Source organism: Antechinus flavipes, chromosome 2 (genome assembly GCF_016432865.1).
Source record: "Antechinus flavipes isolate AdamAnt ecotype Samford, QLD, Australia chromosome 2, AdamAnt_v2, whole genome shotgun sequence".
Lineage (NCBI taxonomy): Eukaryota > Metazoa > Chordata > Mammalia > Dasyuromorphia > Dasyuridae > Antechinus > Antechinus flavipes.
Genome location: NC_067399.1, coordinates 614,898,446 through 614,912,658, shown reverse-complemented (window position 1 = coordinate 614,912,658; position 14,213 = coordinate 614,898,446). Strand labels below are relative to the sequence as shown.

At 37.7% G+C, this 14,213-nt stretch overlaps 1 protein-coding gene across 1 annotated transcript in view; it reads right to left on the bottom strand.

Moving 5' to 3' along the window:
• The window catches only part of R3HCC1L (R3H domain and coiled-coil containing 1 like), a 100,222-nt gene that overhangs the window by 66,767 nt on the left and 19,242 nt on the right, over positions 1-14,213 (bottom strand). Inside the window, exon 2 of the mRNA XM_051981822.1 lies at positions 8,587-8,721. The gene's annotated coding sequence lies outside the window, so the exon portion shown is untranslated. The remainder of the gene's footprint in view (positions 1-8,586; positions 8,722-14,213) is intronic.

The window sequence follows — 14,213 nt, the reverse complement described above, 5'->3', positions numbered from 1 at the left end:
GTTGCCATGCATCGCCACCAAATGATTTCACGCTCTATAGGCTAGGAAACAGCCTGAAGCCCAGTCTCTTTCACACTTCACTGATGTGGTAACCCTATAGCTCACCAACTTACTGTTAAGAGTTTAATGTTCACACCTAAAGTGACCACTGAAAAAAAGCAGTCAGTTCAAGGTTTTCATTGGCTTGAACAATGAACTAGTCATAAACAAAGGAAAAAACCTGTTTTCTAATCGAAATACACACCTTCACAGTATCACCCAAAACATGCAATGTCTGTAAACAATCCCCAAGTTAAATGATACTATTGTATGTTTCTTTTAAGATAGTTACAAGACAATGAAAATGAGCAAGATCACACATTTTGGCATATGTAGCAATGGTATACACAAGCAGCAGGCGAGTTTAGTGAAACTGCTGAGCAGTTCAATCTACCTGGCATCTAACTCTTGATATATAGCATTCTTACCTCCATGAAGTTGTACATGAATTTCTTTTCACACTAATCCCAATTTTCAGAGAAGGCCAGTTCTATGGTTACCTTGGGAAGTTACAATCAGCTTCAAAAAGGATCCAAGGATCCTGGAGCTCAAGATCTCTTAAGCTTTATCTTTAGAAATCATCCCTAAGTGTCCCACTTAACCAGTCATAATTTGAAGGTTTTTCTGTACCAGGGATATTTGAGTATCAAACTCAAATAAACACTGACTCAGATTCAGAAAACTACAAACAAATATTATCTGTGACAACTGTATTTTTATTGTTAAACACTGCTGAATTACATTTTAATCTCGTTTGTGTCTCACTGGAATTCTGTGGCTGAATTTAACATTCCTCAATGGTCTAGCTTACTTCTAGAATGGCTCTAGAATGGTTCCCCTGTTGGATCTATTCTAATTTAGCCTGACATCTTATAGTGAGACACAAAGAGTGGACTGAATCCAAAGTTTGATATTTACTAAACAGGTTATGTACCAAGTCATTTTTCTTCCCTGCATGGTTCTTCTCAAGTCACAGATTGAAGCCTACAATCACTGACTAAAATATAAAGAAACCATGGGGGGGAGGGGGGAAGGAGAAGGGGGGAACAGCCTGAAACATTATTGCTCTTTTTTGAAGACTTGTGTTTTATCTAAGTTAGGACTAAATAGCCTGATGGAGAAATTTAAGTAGATGAAGCAGCAAAGTAACAGTAAGTAGAAAAGAACATTTGCATGTTTCAAACAGAAGCAGGCATTAGTGGTCTGAAGAATGCAAGGACTAGCCAGTGTATCTGGGCTCTATCTCTCCTGACTATTCCCAGTCATACTAGGAATCTGAAATATGGCTTCTGGAGAAATAGAAGCAGAATGTTTCACTTATGAGCACAGAAAACATTAGATAAAAAAGTAAATCAGGGATTACTCTTTCATATATGGAAAAGTTATTATCAAGCTTTAAGAACAGAAATTGTTTAGGAAGTTTGACTAGGTTATAAGCAAAGCCTAAATTACTGTAATGAGACTAAAAAGATGAATACTAGCATGCTAGCTTGCTAGACTATTCTATTCTGTGTTGACTGATATGGAGGTATTTAATCTAGATCCTAGACGTCCTAAATGGAAAAGTAAGTACTGTCTGCAAAAATCCTATAAATTCAGAAGACAAAACCAATGAACAGAAAATAATAACAGCATAAGGCAGTAAATAATTGTCTTATATAAACAGCAATATAGGACTATGGAGTTTAGAGAAAAGAGAGATCAATAAAAAAAACTAGAAGAGGAACAGGACCTTAAAGGATTCAGATAGGTGAAAAGAAAGCAAGGAAGTCAAAAAACCATAGAAAAGGAGAGAAATGAAAATGAACAAGGTACTTTTAGGAGAATAACCCTGCTGCTTCTAGGGGGGAAAAAAAAAAAAAACTTCTATTTGGCCATAGGCCTTGAATGCCAGGCAAAGAAGTTGGGATTTCATTCATAAGCAATAAGGAGCCAGTGAAGGCCCACGTTGGAGGCCTGAAAAAGTGGTACTACTAGACTCTTTCCATTTCTGCATCCCTCTTCTTACTCCTTCAGAGATTTTTCCCTAGATTTTTTGCTTCCTTTCTCTGCTATCAATCTTTCTTTGGGTATATATTATTAGAGCAATGGGAACAAGATACACCACTGAATTCTGAGTCATAAGCACTGTTATGATCATTTACTCACACACTGTGCTCAAACATGGCCAAGAAAAGAAAAAAATAGCAAAATAGGTTCAGAACAGTATCTCTCCTTTAGTTCCAACCCTGTGTGCAAAATGGAGGACAGGACTAAGAACAGTAATCAAACACATTCATTATCCATACTCATTTAAAAATGGCCCAATTAAGTCAGACAGAAGGCCGGCATGGCAAATGCCCCAAGTTTATTCCCGGATCTGAGCGGTAACAAGGTAGCCTTGCCTTGGGTTCAGAATGAGGTTACTTACAAGGGCCTACTAGTCTCTGAATCCACAGCACAACAAACCTAAGCCAGGGAGGAAGAGGCAGTCAGTGTGTGATGTGCATACAGAGACTGGTCTCATAGTGAATGTAATAATTCCTGGAAAAGGTAAACTACAGTCACTCTCCACCCTTCACCCTGGCCCTCCCAGTTGGGCAGGGAGGGTTTGAGCAGTCTCATTTCCCGGCAAGAAGTGATATTTTTAGTTGCTTCAAGATTTCTAATTCCATCCAATCCATACTTCTATCAATAAAACTTCAACCTTAGAGCCTTGCTGATAAAATGAAACAGCAACACCTTGAGAAATGGAGTGAAATTCCTGTTCCCCATCCCACACAGACCCCCAAAAGCATCAGTAGTGGCTTTAGAGCCCATTTGCCTCCCTGATCCTGCCAACTCCAATGGTTTCCATCCCACTGCCTCTGGGGCCTTGGACTTGCTCTTCCCCAGCTCTCGGCTTTAGCAGGTACACCCCCTTTCCACGGCTGTCCATTCCCACCCCCCTCCCAGACTGCCGCTGCAGATTGTCAGCCCCGCGTTTGGGGACCTGGGAAGTGCTCTTGTGGGACGGCTCTGTGTGCTGGCACAGCACTTTCCCAGACACAATGTCACTCTTTATGGCCAGGTGCAGATTGGCTTCTTAAAAAATAATAATAATAATGAAAAGGCAAGTACAAGGAGATTTTAAACAGCCAAGATTAAGCCTCTCTTTGCTTTTCTCTGGGGGTCTGGGCATCCTCAAAGCCACGCTCGATGAGGCCTGTCCTTCTGCTCACTCTAAGCCACATGGCAGCTACGACCACTGGCAGGCAGCTCTGTGAAACGGAAAGGACCCTGGCTTCCAGATGTGGAGATGCTCACAAGACCTAACAGCGCATCCAAGGGCAATCTCACTTTGTTTCTCTTCTTGCACCTGCTCCCTCTGTTAGAGAACTTTTTCCAGACTTTTTCACGAAAGCGCTTTGAGCAAGCATTAGCATCTCCTCCTCACTGCACTCCCCAAGGTGCTGGTCCGGCCTGGGCCAGAAAGACCCCACCGTCCCCCGGCACACCCCACTTGTCTCCATGCCAGTCTCTCTCCTGGAATGCTCGGTCTCACCTTCTCTTCTTGCCCAAATCTTGTCCCTCATTCAAAGTGACCCAGTTCAAGTGCTCTCTCCTCCAGGGAGAGCCAGCACTCTCCACATCTCTGCAACTCCTGATCTGCATCATGCCTTTTAGCAAGTCATATTTGGTAGCATAAGCAGAAAAATGCCTGAACTCTACATCAACCTAGCACCTACTAGCTGTGTGACCCTGAGCAAATGACTTAACTTTTCTGTGTCTTCTCCTGCAAAATGGGAATAATACCTGCAGTTCTTACCTCACAGGATTATTGTGCTGCTCAAATAGGGTAATAAACATAAAGCGTTTTACAAATGTACCCTGTAAATTTCAGATATTTAATTATTGTTTCATGCATATGAGTTCAACTGCCCAAATAGATTGTAAGCATTTTATAGAAAAAAACCATCTGACTGAACCAAATATAGTGCAGGGCACGTAGTAGGAACTATAAATAAGTGATTGTTCCATATGCCAAATATTCAATTACTTTTAGACACTGCTTCATTTTAACATATAGAAGCAGAAAAAGAAATTCTGAATTGTGCAAGGACACAGAAAAATGTCTCGCATTAAAAAACAGAAACAAAAAAATAGAACTCTGCCTCTCAACAATGGTCATTATATATACATCTTATGAATTTAGAAATTTTCCTAGACAAAAAATGCTTATTGATAGAGTACAAGGAAGAAACCCAGGCAAAATGTGACTACCAACTATGAAGTTATTCAATAATCACAAAGTGTCTATATGTGTGACAAAAACAAAAAGTGGGCAGCTAAAAGGCCAAGGCAGCCTGTGGCTTTCCCTTCTATCTGTGTCCATTCTCCTAGCTGTGAGCTGACACCATCTCTCCATAGAACACCAGCTCCTCTGAAGGTGGGGTCTGTCTCACGGGTGTGCTGGGATTCCTCAGGTCTAAGACAGTGCCTGGCATACAGTAAGTGCATACAAATGTTTGCTGACTGACTGATCCCTCTCCCTAGAATTGCTCTGATGATTCTACTAGGAAAATACTTTCACTGCTGCAGCCTATTCTTCTCGTTACCTAAGCAAGCAGTGGACCGTGAGCCGTAAGAGGCTGCTATCACTCATGCAAGACCTATCAGTCAGGCAGCCTTTTTTGTGCCTTTTTGGTAGAAAAGTCTCATACAGGGCTGCTTCAAGTAAGACTCGGTTATGCTAATCCATCAGTAAGAAAGCTGTATCACCTGAAGGTGCTTCCTTAAACTTTTTGGTCACCAGCTCCTTTGTTGTCACCATGGTCTCAGCCACCATTGAAGGTCCCTCTCACCATATGAATCCTTGACCCTTACTATAGTCTTTACCGTGAGAGCCACCACTATGAAAGGCAACTCCAGAACTAGGCCTAGCTACAGAGGCGTCTCGAGGTTGTGGATAAAGATGGAGAGTTAGCACAGACTGGGATGCAGTATGGTAAAGAGCGTGTGCTCGCATGCAGGAGACCAGGGTCCAAATCTCAGTTCTGATGCATACTAACTGTGTTACCTTGGGGGTTCCTTACTCCTTAAATGTCACTGCTTTGTTTGGAAATGATACTTCTACTATCTTCCTCACAGAACTGTGATGTGATGGAAGACACTTATCTTCCATGAAACAACAGCCTCTTCTATTTTCTTTTAAAAATTAATGAAATTATATATCTATCAGGGAAATTATTAAAAATTAGAATGTTTTACTCTATTATAAAATTCCTTTTAATTCCAAGATATGTGGCAGGATTAATAATTTACCTTGCCACTCTGTCTACTGATTTTGTGTATATCATTCAATCTTATCTCAACAAAGTCCAGCAAGGACCTCAAAGTTCTTGGGCCTCAAACAGAGCTCTAATGCTTGAAGTACTAATTCAATTCAACAAGCATCTATTCAGTGCCTACTGTGTGCAAAACAAAATGGAAAAACAGCTCAGGCCTTGAAGGAACTAAGATTCTCCTGAGAAAAACTACATAAAAACAGACAAGTATAAACAGAGTCATTGATGAAATGAAAGAAAGCACTAACAACCAAGGCAATTTAAAAATCAATCAATTCCTCCTATTGAGGAATGGAATGTAAGCTGAGCACTGAGGGCAACAAGAGTTTCTAAGAGTTGAATTTGAGGAGGAAGTACATGTCAGGTAGGGCAGAAGCCCATGAAAAAATATGGAAACCAGAGGGTCAAGTTCAGGGATCAGCCAACAATCAGTTATCTATGATGTAGAGAGTGAAAAAAAAAAAAAAAAGTGTGTTATAAGCATGGAAAGGTAGGCTAGAGTCAGATTAGAAAAAACTTGAAATGCTAAACTGAGAGTTTATACTTTATTCTAGAGGCAATAGGGAGCCTCTACAGGTTCTCAAGCAGGAGTAGTTATCTATGCTTTCAGAAGATAATTTAACAATTATGTGGAGAGTGGATTAGAACAGGAATGGAAAAAATCTGGTAGGCTATTTCAGGGACTATTAAGATAATATGATCAAGAGGTGATGAACACTGAATGAGGATAGTAGCTATGTAAGTGAGGAGAAAAAAATTGATGCTCAAGATGTTACAGCAGAAACTCACTCAGATTCCAAACTTCACTGACATGAAGGGAACTTATTCCCTCAACAGAGAAAGGGAAATGTGGAAGAACATTGGGGAAACATCAGTGGAAGATAATGACTGAATCAATGGATCAATCAATCAATATTTATCGTGACTATTATATGCCAAACATTGTGCTGAGTGGTGGAAACAAAAAGCGTCAAAGACAGGCTCTTACGATCTATTGGGGAAGACAAATATTTGCAAAGCAACCTATATACAAGATAAATAGGAAGTGATAAACAAAGGGAAGATTCGAAAATTAAAAGGGATTGAGGAAGATATCCTGTAGAAGATGGCATTAAATCTAAGTAGAACTTAAAGGAAGCCAGGGAGGTCAGAGTGCAGAAGGAAGAGCTACAAACAGCTAGAGAGAATGCCCAGAGCTGAGAAATGGAGTGTCTTGTTCATGGAATAGCCAAGCATACCATTGGGGAATAAAGTGTTGTAAGAAGATTGCAATGTTAGAAGGGCGAGGGTTAGGGTACAAAGGATTCTGAATGCCAAACAGACTTCAGGACTTGATTCTGAAGGTAAGCGGAAGGAAGAGGAGGAAATGATATATGATCAGATCTGAACTTTAGGAAAAATCACTTTATGGCTAAATGGAAGATGTACTGGATTAGGGAGAGACTTAAGGCAAGAAAAAGGTGATGAAGGCCTGCACTAGAAAAGTGGGCATATTTGAGAGATATTGCAAAGGTATAACAGCCCTGACTACAGACCAGACAAGGAATTCAAGACGACTCTTAATAAGGATGGTGTTGTCCTCTACAGTAAAAAGGAAGGGGGTGGGGGTGGGGGTGTAGGAGGGGGGAAGGGAAGGGGAAGGGGGTAGAAGAGGATTTAAGGGAAAGATAAGGAGTTCTTTTTGGGTATATTGAGTTTAAGATCTCTACTGGCCATCCAGTTCAAGATATCTGAAGGCAGTTGGAGATGCAAGATTAGAAGTCAAAAGAGAGTTTAGGAAAGGTTAGTTATTTCTGAGAATCAATAATGATGTTAATTAAATCCATGTAGTTGACAAGATTACCAAGTGAAAGAGTAGTGAGGGGGAAAAGAAGAGAACCCAGGACAGAACCCTGAGGGAAACCTATGATTAGATCACATGGTCTGGAGGAGGATCTAGCAAAGAGGGGGAAACAAAGTAATCAAATGGGAGGAAAACCAAGAAAGAGTCATGTCGCAAAAACCAAGAGAGAAGAAAATTTCAAGGACAGAATGATCAATGTTTTAAAGGTTGCATAGAGGTCAAGGAGAATGAGGACCGAGAAAAGGCTAATTTTGGCAACTAAAAGATTGTTAGTGACTTGGGAGAGAGAAGTTTCAGTGAAATGATAAGGTCCCAAGTCAGACAGTAAGGGATTACGAAAAGAGTATGGTTTGCTATGAGATGTCTTGTTGGTTATGTCCAACAAACAGGTGAAGATCACTCAGAAAAGAGAAGGCTAGACATGGAAATCTAAGATCAGCAACATGAAGACTATCTCTAAGACCATGGGAGAGCTGATGACCTTACTAAGAGAAAGCACACACAGAAAGAGAAGGCACAAGGACAAAGCCCTAGGAGACATGCGTGCTTAGGGAATGGGTTATGCTGAGGATCCAGCAAAGGATCCTGAGAAGCAGAGACATAGGAGAAAAGTCTGGAGGGAAACAGGAGCATGAAAAGCCAGGGAGCAAAAAGGATTCAAGAAGGGGAGGTTGTTACTGGTGTCAAATGTTCCCCAGAGATCAAGGAGGTTGAAGACTAAGAATTAGGGAATCAGATCTAGCAAAGAAGAGATTAATGGTAACTGGAGACAGTCAACCACAGGGGAGGTGGGAAACTGGATTATAAAGAGCTGAAAAGTAACAGCAGAGGAAAAGGATAGAGGCACTCGTTATAAACGGAAAGGAGCAGACAATGGACTATAACCTAGGAGGATAGAAAGGTTAAGTGAGGATTTTTAATAATGGTGGAAATCTGAGTTTATTTGTATGTGGCAGGGAAGGAGGAAGTATAAGAAAGACTGAAAATTAAAGAGGGAAGGATGACTGAGAGGTCAAGATACCTTTGCTTTACACTGTCAAAGTACTGGCATAGACTGATACCTTCTGTAAACAATCCTTAGTATATATCTCAAGAAAAAAAGAGCTGAAGGGTGGTTGGAAGGAAATCTTTCAGTGTCTACCTCTTTCAAAGCATCATTTACAAAACTTTATATGAAAACAACAAAAAGGCCACTAAATTGTTAATAAATCATTTCAGTATTTCAATGGATCTATATACCTATGGGTACAAAATGAAACCCATCCATACCATTTCATCCTGTGCAACAATTTATTCATAAATCCTCCAGAAGGTATTCAGTCAACATGATGAAGGTCTTTGGGAAAATAAACTAAAATTTCTCAATATTCCAATCAAATATACAAAGTCTTAACTTACCAAATATTAGCATTTATTTTTGATGAGAAGGGCAGAAGAGGGACTGTGTATGAAGATGGGAAAAAATTACACAAATTTTCCAAAGAAAAAGGAGGAAAATCTTGGTAGTTTCTTTTTATTCACCAATATTGATACCTACAAAAAAAAAAAAATGGAATCGTTATTTTTACAAAAAGGTACTATAAAAATTTAAAATAGTTATTGTCATAAAATGACAAGAAAACAAAAAAATTTCAACAGAAAATTTCAAATGACCCCCCCAAAAAAAAACCAAACCAAAATCCCTACACAGAAATGAGAAAAGTAAATAAGTATTTAAGAAGCCATTTTAAAGTAATAACTAATATTTATGTAACACTTTCAAGTTTGTAAAGCACTTTTATATATTATCTCATTTTATTTTCATAATAATCTTGTGATGATGACTATTACTCCCATTTTACAAATAAGGAAGCTGAAGGAAGAGAAGGGAGAAAATAACCATTTAAATAGAATTTATTATAAACATTATGTCATTTGATCCTCACAATTCTGATAGAAGCACTATTATTATCCCTATCACACAACTGAGGAAACTGAGACAGAGACCTGGCCAGAGATACTTAGCTAAATAAGTGTCTGAGACAGGATCTGAACTTAAGTCTTCCTGATTCCAAGTCCAGCCCTTCCCCTTTTACACAGTTTTCTTATACCTTTCTCTTTTCCATATATTCTGCAATCCAGTGACATTGGTCTCCTTAAACATTCAAAAAATGTTCATACCTTGAAAAATGACATTCTATTTCCTACCTCCAGCCAGATTTCCCCTGGCTCTCCCATGCCTCAAAATACTCCCCTCTTCATCTTTGCCTGCCATTTCCTGGGATTATATCTCAGCAAAGCCCATCTTCTCTAAGATACCTTTCCTATTCCACCTTATTTTTAATGCCATCTCTATAAGATATTCCCCAATTTGTCCTCTCTATATGTATATATTTCTATAATATATTTTTATGTCTAATTTATCTTATATATATTGTGTTTATGCAAAGATGTTTTTATGTTGTCTCCTCCATTTGATTATGAGTCTGAAGAGAGTAGATTCTTTTTTGCCTTTCTCTATATACAAAATATTGGAATCGTGGGGCACCAAAATGTGGTGTTTTTCTTCTTTAAAATAATATGGTTCTCTCTGGGAGCACATTTCTTGGGGAGATTTTCTGGAGGCAGCCTTAGTTTCAGTTAAAAGTAATAATCACCCAAATGCAGGCAGGTGTTAAAAGTTCAGATCTTTTATTGTCTCCAATATAGCCCAGTTAGTTTTCTTAGAGGCTTCTCTCTCTCCTTGGTTCTAAGAGCTCTTGCAGCTTTGTCCTTTGCTTCTGCCTTTGCTTTCTTCAGCCTCCAGCCAGCACCAAGGTGAAAGTTGGAAATGAATCTGTCTTGCCTCAGAGAGAGAGCTTCTGGCTCTCAATTTCCCAGAGTGCTCCTCTCCGACCCCTGGCAATGTTCCGAAGTAACTCCCTTGACTGGCTCTCTGAAGCTCTATTTATGCTCCTTCTCCGAGAGTGGGATTGTGGGATATGAGAGTGGGATTATGGGTTTCCTCCCAGAGTGCTCTCTGGCCCTAAGAGTTTCAAGGGCAGTGTGAATTCACAAAGTTACAAAGTTAACTTTGTGAATCTCCCATGTTTGTGAACTCCAATGAGTACTTAAATACTTCTTGCTTATATGAGCTCTCTAAAGGTGTGAACACAAGCATTATTGTCTATCAGTTCTACTTAGTACCTTGTTTCAAGTTCTGGCCCATAATATCACCTCATAGGATCACATCAATCATACTGAACCATGCTAAATTAGATAATTATTGTCTCTATCAACTCTAATGACTTAACTGTTTGTAAAGATTCCAACAACAAAACACCTAGCACAGTGCCTTGGCACATAGAAGAAACTTAATAAATGCTAAGTGACCATATGTATTGTGCCTCCTAGGGACAAATGAGTATTAGGAATAGTCAAGAGTTCTAAACATTGTTTTAAAATCAACTAAAACTGAAACAAGACTTGCAGCCTAGAAAGAGTTCTAAATAGCCCTGAATACATGCAAAATATCCTGAAATTCTAAATCCATGAAAAAGTGCATACTTGTTTGTTTTTTCTAAAAGAGGTAGTAAGACACACTTATTAGTTTTACAACAAAGAATAAAAGAAAACATGTTATGTATGCATCATCTGTCCTATTCATAGAATCAGGTTAGTATATTTAAAAGTTGAATAATTATTGACATAAAAATTACTAATTGAGTTTACTTTTAATTTTTTTTAATTATAAATGAAGTTACAATTCTGAACTTCAAGGAATATTTTAGTTTTTGCCACTTTGTAAGATGGCAAAAACTTGAGAAAAGGAAAAAATTCAGCATCATAATAAAACAAAGAAAGTTATGTCCTCTGGATCTTATATCCTCCACAATGTCATGTATATAAAAAAGGTCATTTTCAGAAAAGAAACTAAGAAATTCTTAAACTTGATGAATTGTGGACCATGAGGTAAATAGGATAAGAAAAGTTTCAGCTTCCTTTCAAATCCAAATTATTCTCTAGCCTGAGCCTTTTGAACAAGCCAGAAAATAAACCACTTATTTCTCATGTCTACATAAACAAAAGGATGAGAGCATGCATTTGGCTGCCATCTCTCTGAGACCTAGGTAGAAGAGCCGCTCTACCAAAATCTAACTCAAAAATCCCCAAAACACAAGTCCACAAGCTAACCAGGCCCCTAATTCTTCTGTCTCATAAAAAATAGCAATACTCTCTGTAGATAACAAATATACCTTCATCTTTCTATCTGACAGTTGTGCTCCATTCTTTGTGGCACACAAGAATTGTAATGGTCTGATACTATTAATAGTTACCTAGAAAAATTATCTACTTTTGCAGTTTTCAAAGATCATGTTAGAGAAGAAAGTCTAGGGAACAAAGCATTTTGTGCAAATATATGTTTAAATATTTTTCCCAGAAAGGAAAACAAAAACAGTGTTTCAGAAATCTGTTCTATAAATATAAATAAACAGTGTTTAGAAATCTTATACCTTTCTTCTATTTGTAGGTGAGTACAGAGAGGAGATAAAAGAGAGAATCTTCCAACATTTATTATTCTCCTACTATGTGCAAGGCACTGTGCTAGGCAGCTTTTATAATCTCTAGCATTTGTAATAGAAGAGAAATAAGTACCACTTAAACATACCGAATTACTGAGTAGACAAAGAATTCAATCACTATAGCATAAGGAAGATTGTTAGATTTGGCCTTACTTATACATTCATTAGTAAAGAAAAGAAAGTGCAAACAACACATTTAATTAAATTTGCTGAATAATCTGTTTTAGGAAATCCGGCTAAAAAGAGTGTGAAGCAAAAATAATACGAAGATAAAAAACACTGATAAGAAACAATAGAATGACAGCATATTCTCATATGAATCTGAACAATAGTATAGGTTGATAACATAGCAAAGATATATTTAGCCTTTTGCTACTCTTATCTTAAAATCATTGCTGAGATCTGAGAGCAGGATGGAGAAAAATATTTTGCATTACCTCATTAAGGAGTCAGATCAAACTTTAGGCCATTTTGTACTACTCATCAATACCTCCCCGAAAACTATGACAATAAAAATTAAGTTAACACACTACTGGAATAAATAGACCAAAGTAACAATTATTAACTCTGTGGTGTCGGTCTTGAACTGTTTTCAATTGATTGATATGAACACAACATACTACCATAAAATTTCTTTAATCTCTTAAAAAGCACATTTTGTCAACCCCAACATTGGATAATTCCTACAGAAAATATCTTCCTTCACTCTCCTACAAGTGCAAAGCACTGATGAACAAAATGCTATAACCAAAGAGACTCGGCCAAATACTGGATCATAATCATCTGATCTTAGCTTCTGAGAGATCATCTTACTAATATTTAAGTTCTCTAGTTTATACCCCACAAAAGTTACTTCAAATCACTCTCTCTTTATTACTTATTACTATTATCTCTTATTACCTTAAAATCTTTCTCAACTTCAATCCATGGTAAATAACATGGTATAAACTCAGTTGAGGTCTAGGTTCAAATCCCCACTTCAAACATTTACTCTGAGACCATCAATAAGTCAACCCTTCTGAGTCTCAATTTGCTTTATCTAAAAAATTTGGATAATATTTAGGGAGTCTATCCTTCATGCACTTACTAAGAGAGTCAAATGAAATAACATATGTAAATTATTATAGAAACAAAGCACTAAATAAAAATATTTTTTCTTTTTTAATATATAATTTTTTTTTGTTATTGGAAACTCCTTAAATGGAAATTCTCTTTATCACAAATTAGCAACTTTATTTGTAACTTTGAATCTGAAGAACTGCTGGGAACCCTGAGAGGTTAACAACATGGCCACGGTCACACATGCTCAAATGTATCCTGGTCTTCCTAATTGGAAGATCCTATCTATTATATCACACTGTCTGTCATTACTGTTGTTACCTCTGCATCTATTCTGGCACACTTTAGGCACTTTAAAAGAATGCTTACCTGATGTGCTGATATTTCCTGCAGTCTTATGTGTGAATTCAAAACTCTTTTCTTTCTTTCTCCTTCCTCTAATATTCTGATTATGTACTAAGTTTGTTGCTTGGTCATGTCCTACTCTTTGTGACCCCACTCAAGGCTTTGTTGGCAAAGAAAGTGGATTGGTTTGTCACTGCTTCCTCCAACTCATTTTATAAATGGGGAATTAAGACAAACAGGCTTTACATGACAGGGTCATATAGTTAGAAAGTTTCTGAGGCCAGATTTGAACTCAGAAAGATGAGTCTTTCGAACTCCAATATGCCAACATAGCTGTCCTCTCTAGAAATGTCCCCCTTCTAAAGCTAACTCTGTGTTCTGCATTCTCTCTCTTCCTACTTCCTAAAAAAAAAAAAAAAAAAAAAAAAAAAAACAAACCCAGTCTCATCTTTTAACATTTTTTATCTTCTTTCTTCTAATGTCTCATGGTTCTTTAAATAAGTTCAACAACCTTGGGGGTGGGGAAGGAGGCCAAAGGGGATGAAGGAATCTACACTTGGTCTAGCGCTTCCTTTTTAATCACAATCCTATTACTTCTCTTCCAAAGGTAAAATAATCTTTAATTACTCTCTTCTAGCTTTGATATCTAGTGTTCTTTTTTTTCTTTTACCCTTTACCATTCCACTGAATGACCTAGAAAATATACAATTATCTCTTTTCAGCTCTCATCTTTTTTATACCTCTTCTAATCAGTATTGCAGGCCTCTTTTGAAACAATCTCCTCAATTCAAGCCAACAAATAAAATGACTATGAAAAGAGCTACTATTGTAGATATAAGATGAGTAAGGCACTGCCCTCTTATATTCTTCCTTGATTTCCTGACAATATAGTCTCCAGGTTCTCTTTGTCTGTGATTAAACTTACTGTTTTCTTCATGATTATTCTTTCCTTGAGTCTAAAAATTGTGAAAATTCTTCACCACTCAGTTTTTAGTCCCATGAACTATTCCCATTATACCTGTTCTCAAAAAGAACTAATATATTTTTACTGTTTCAACTACTATTTCTTTGCTAAAGATT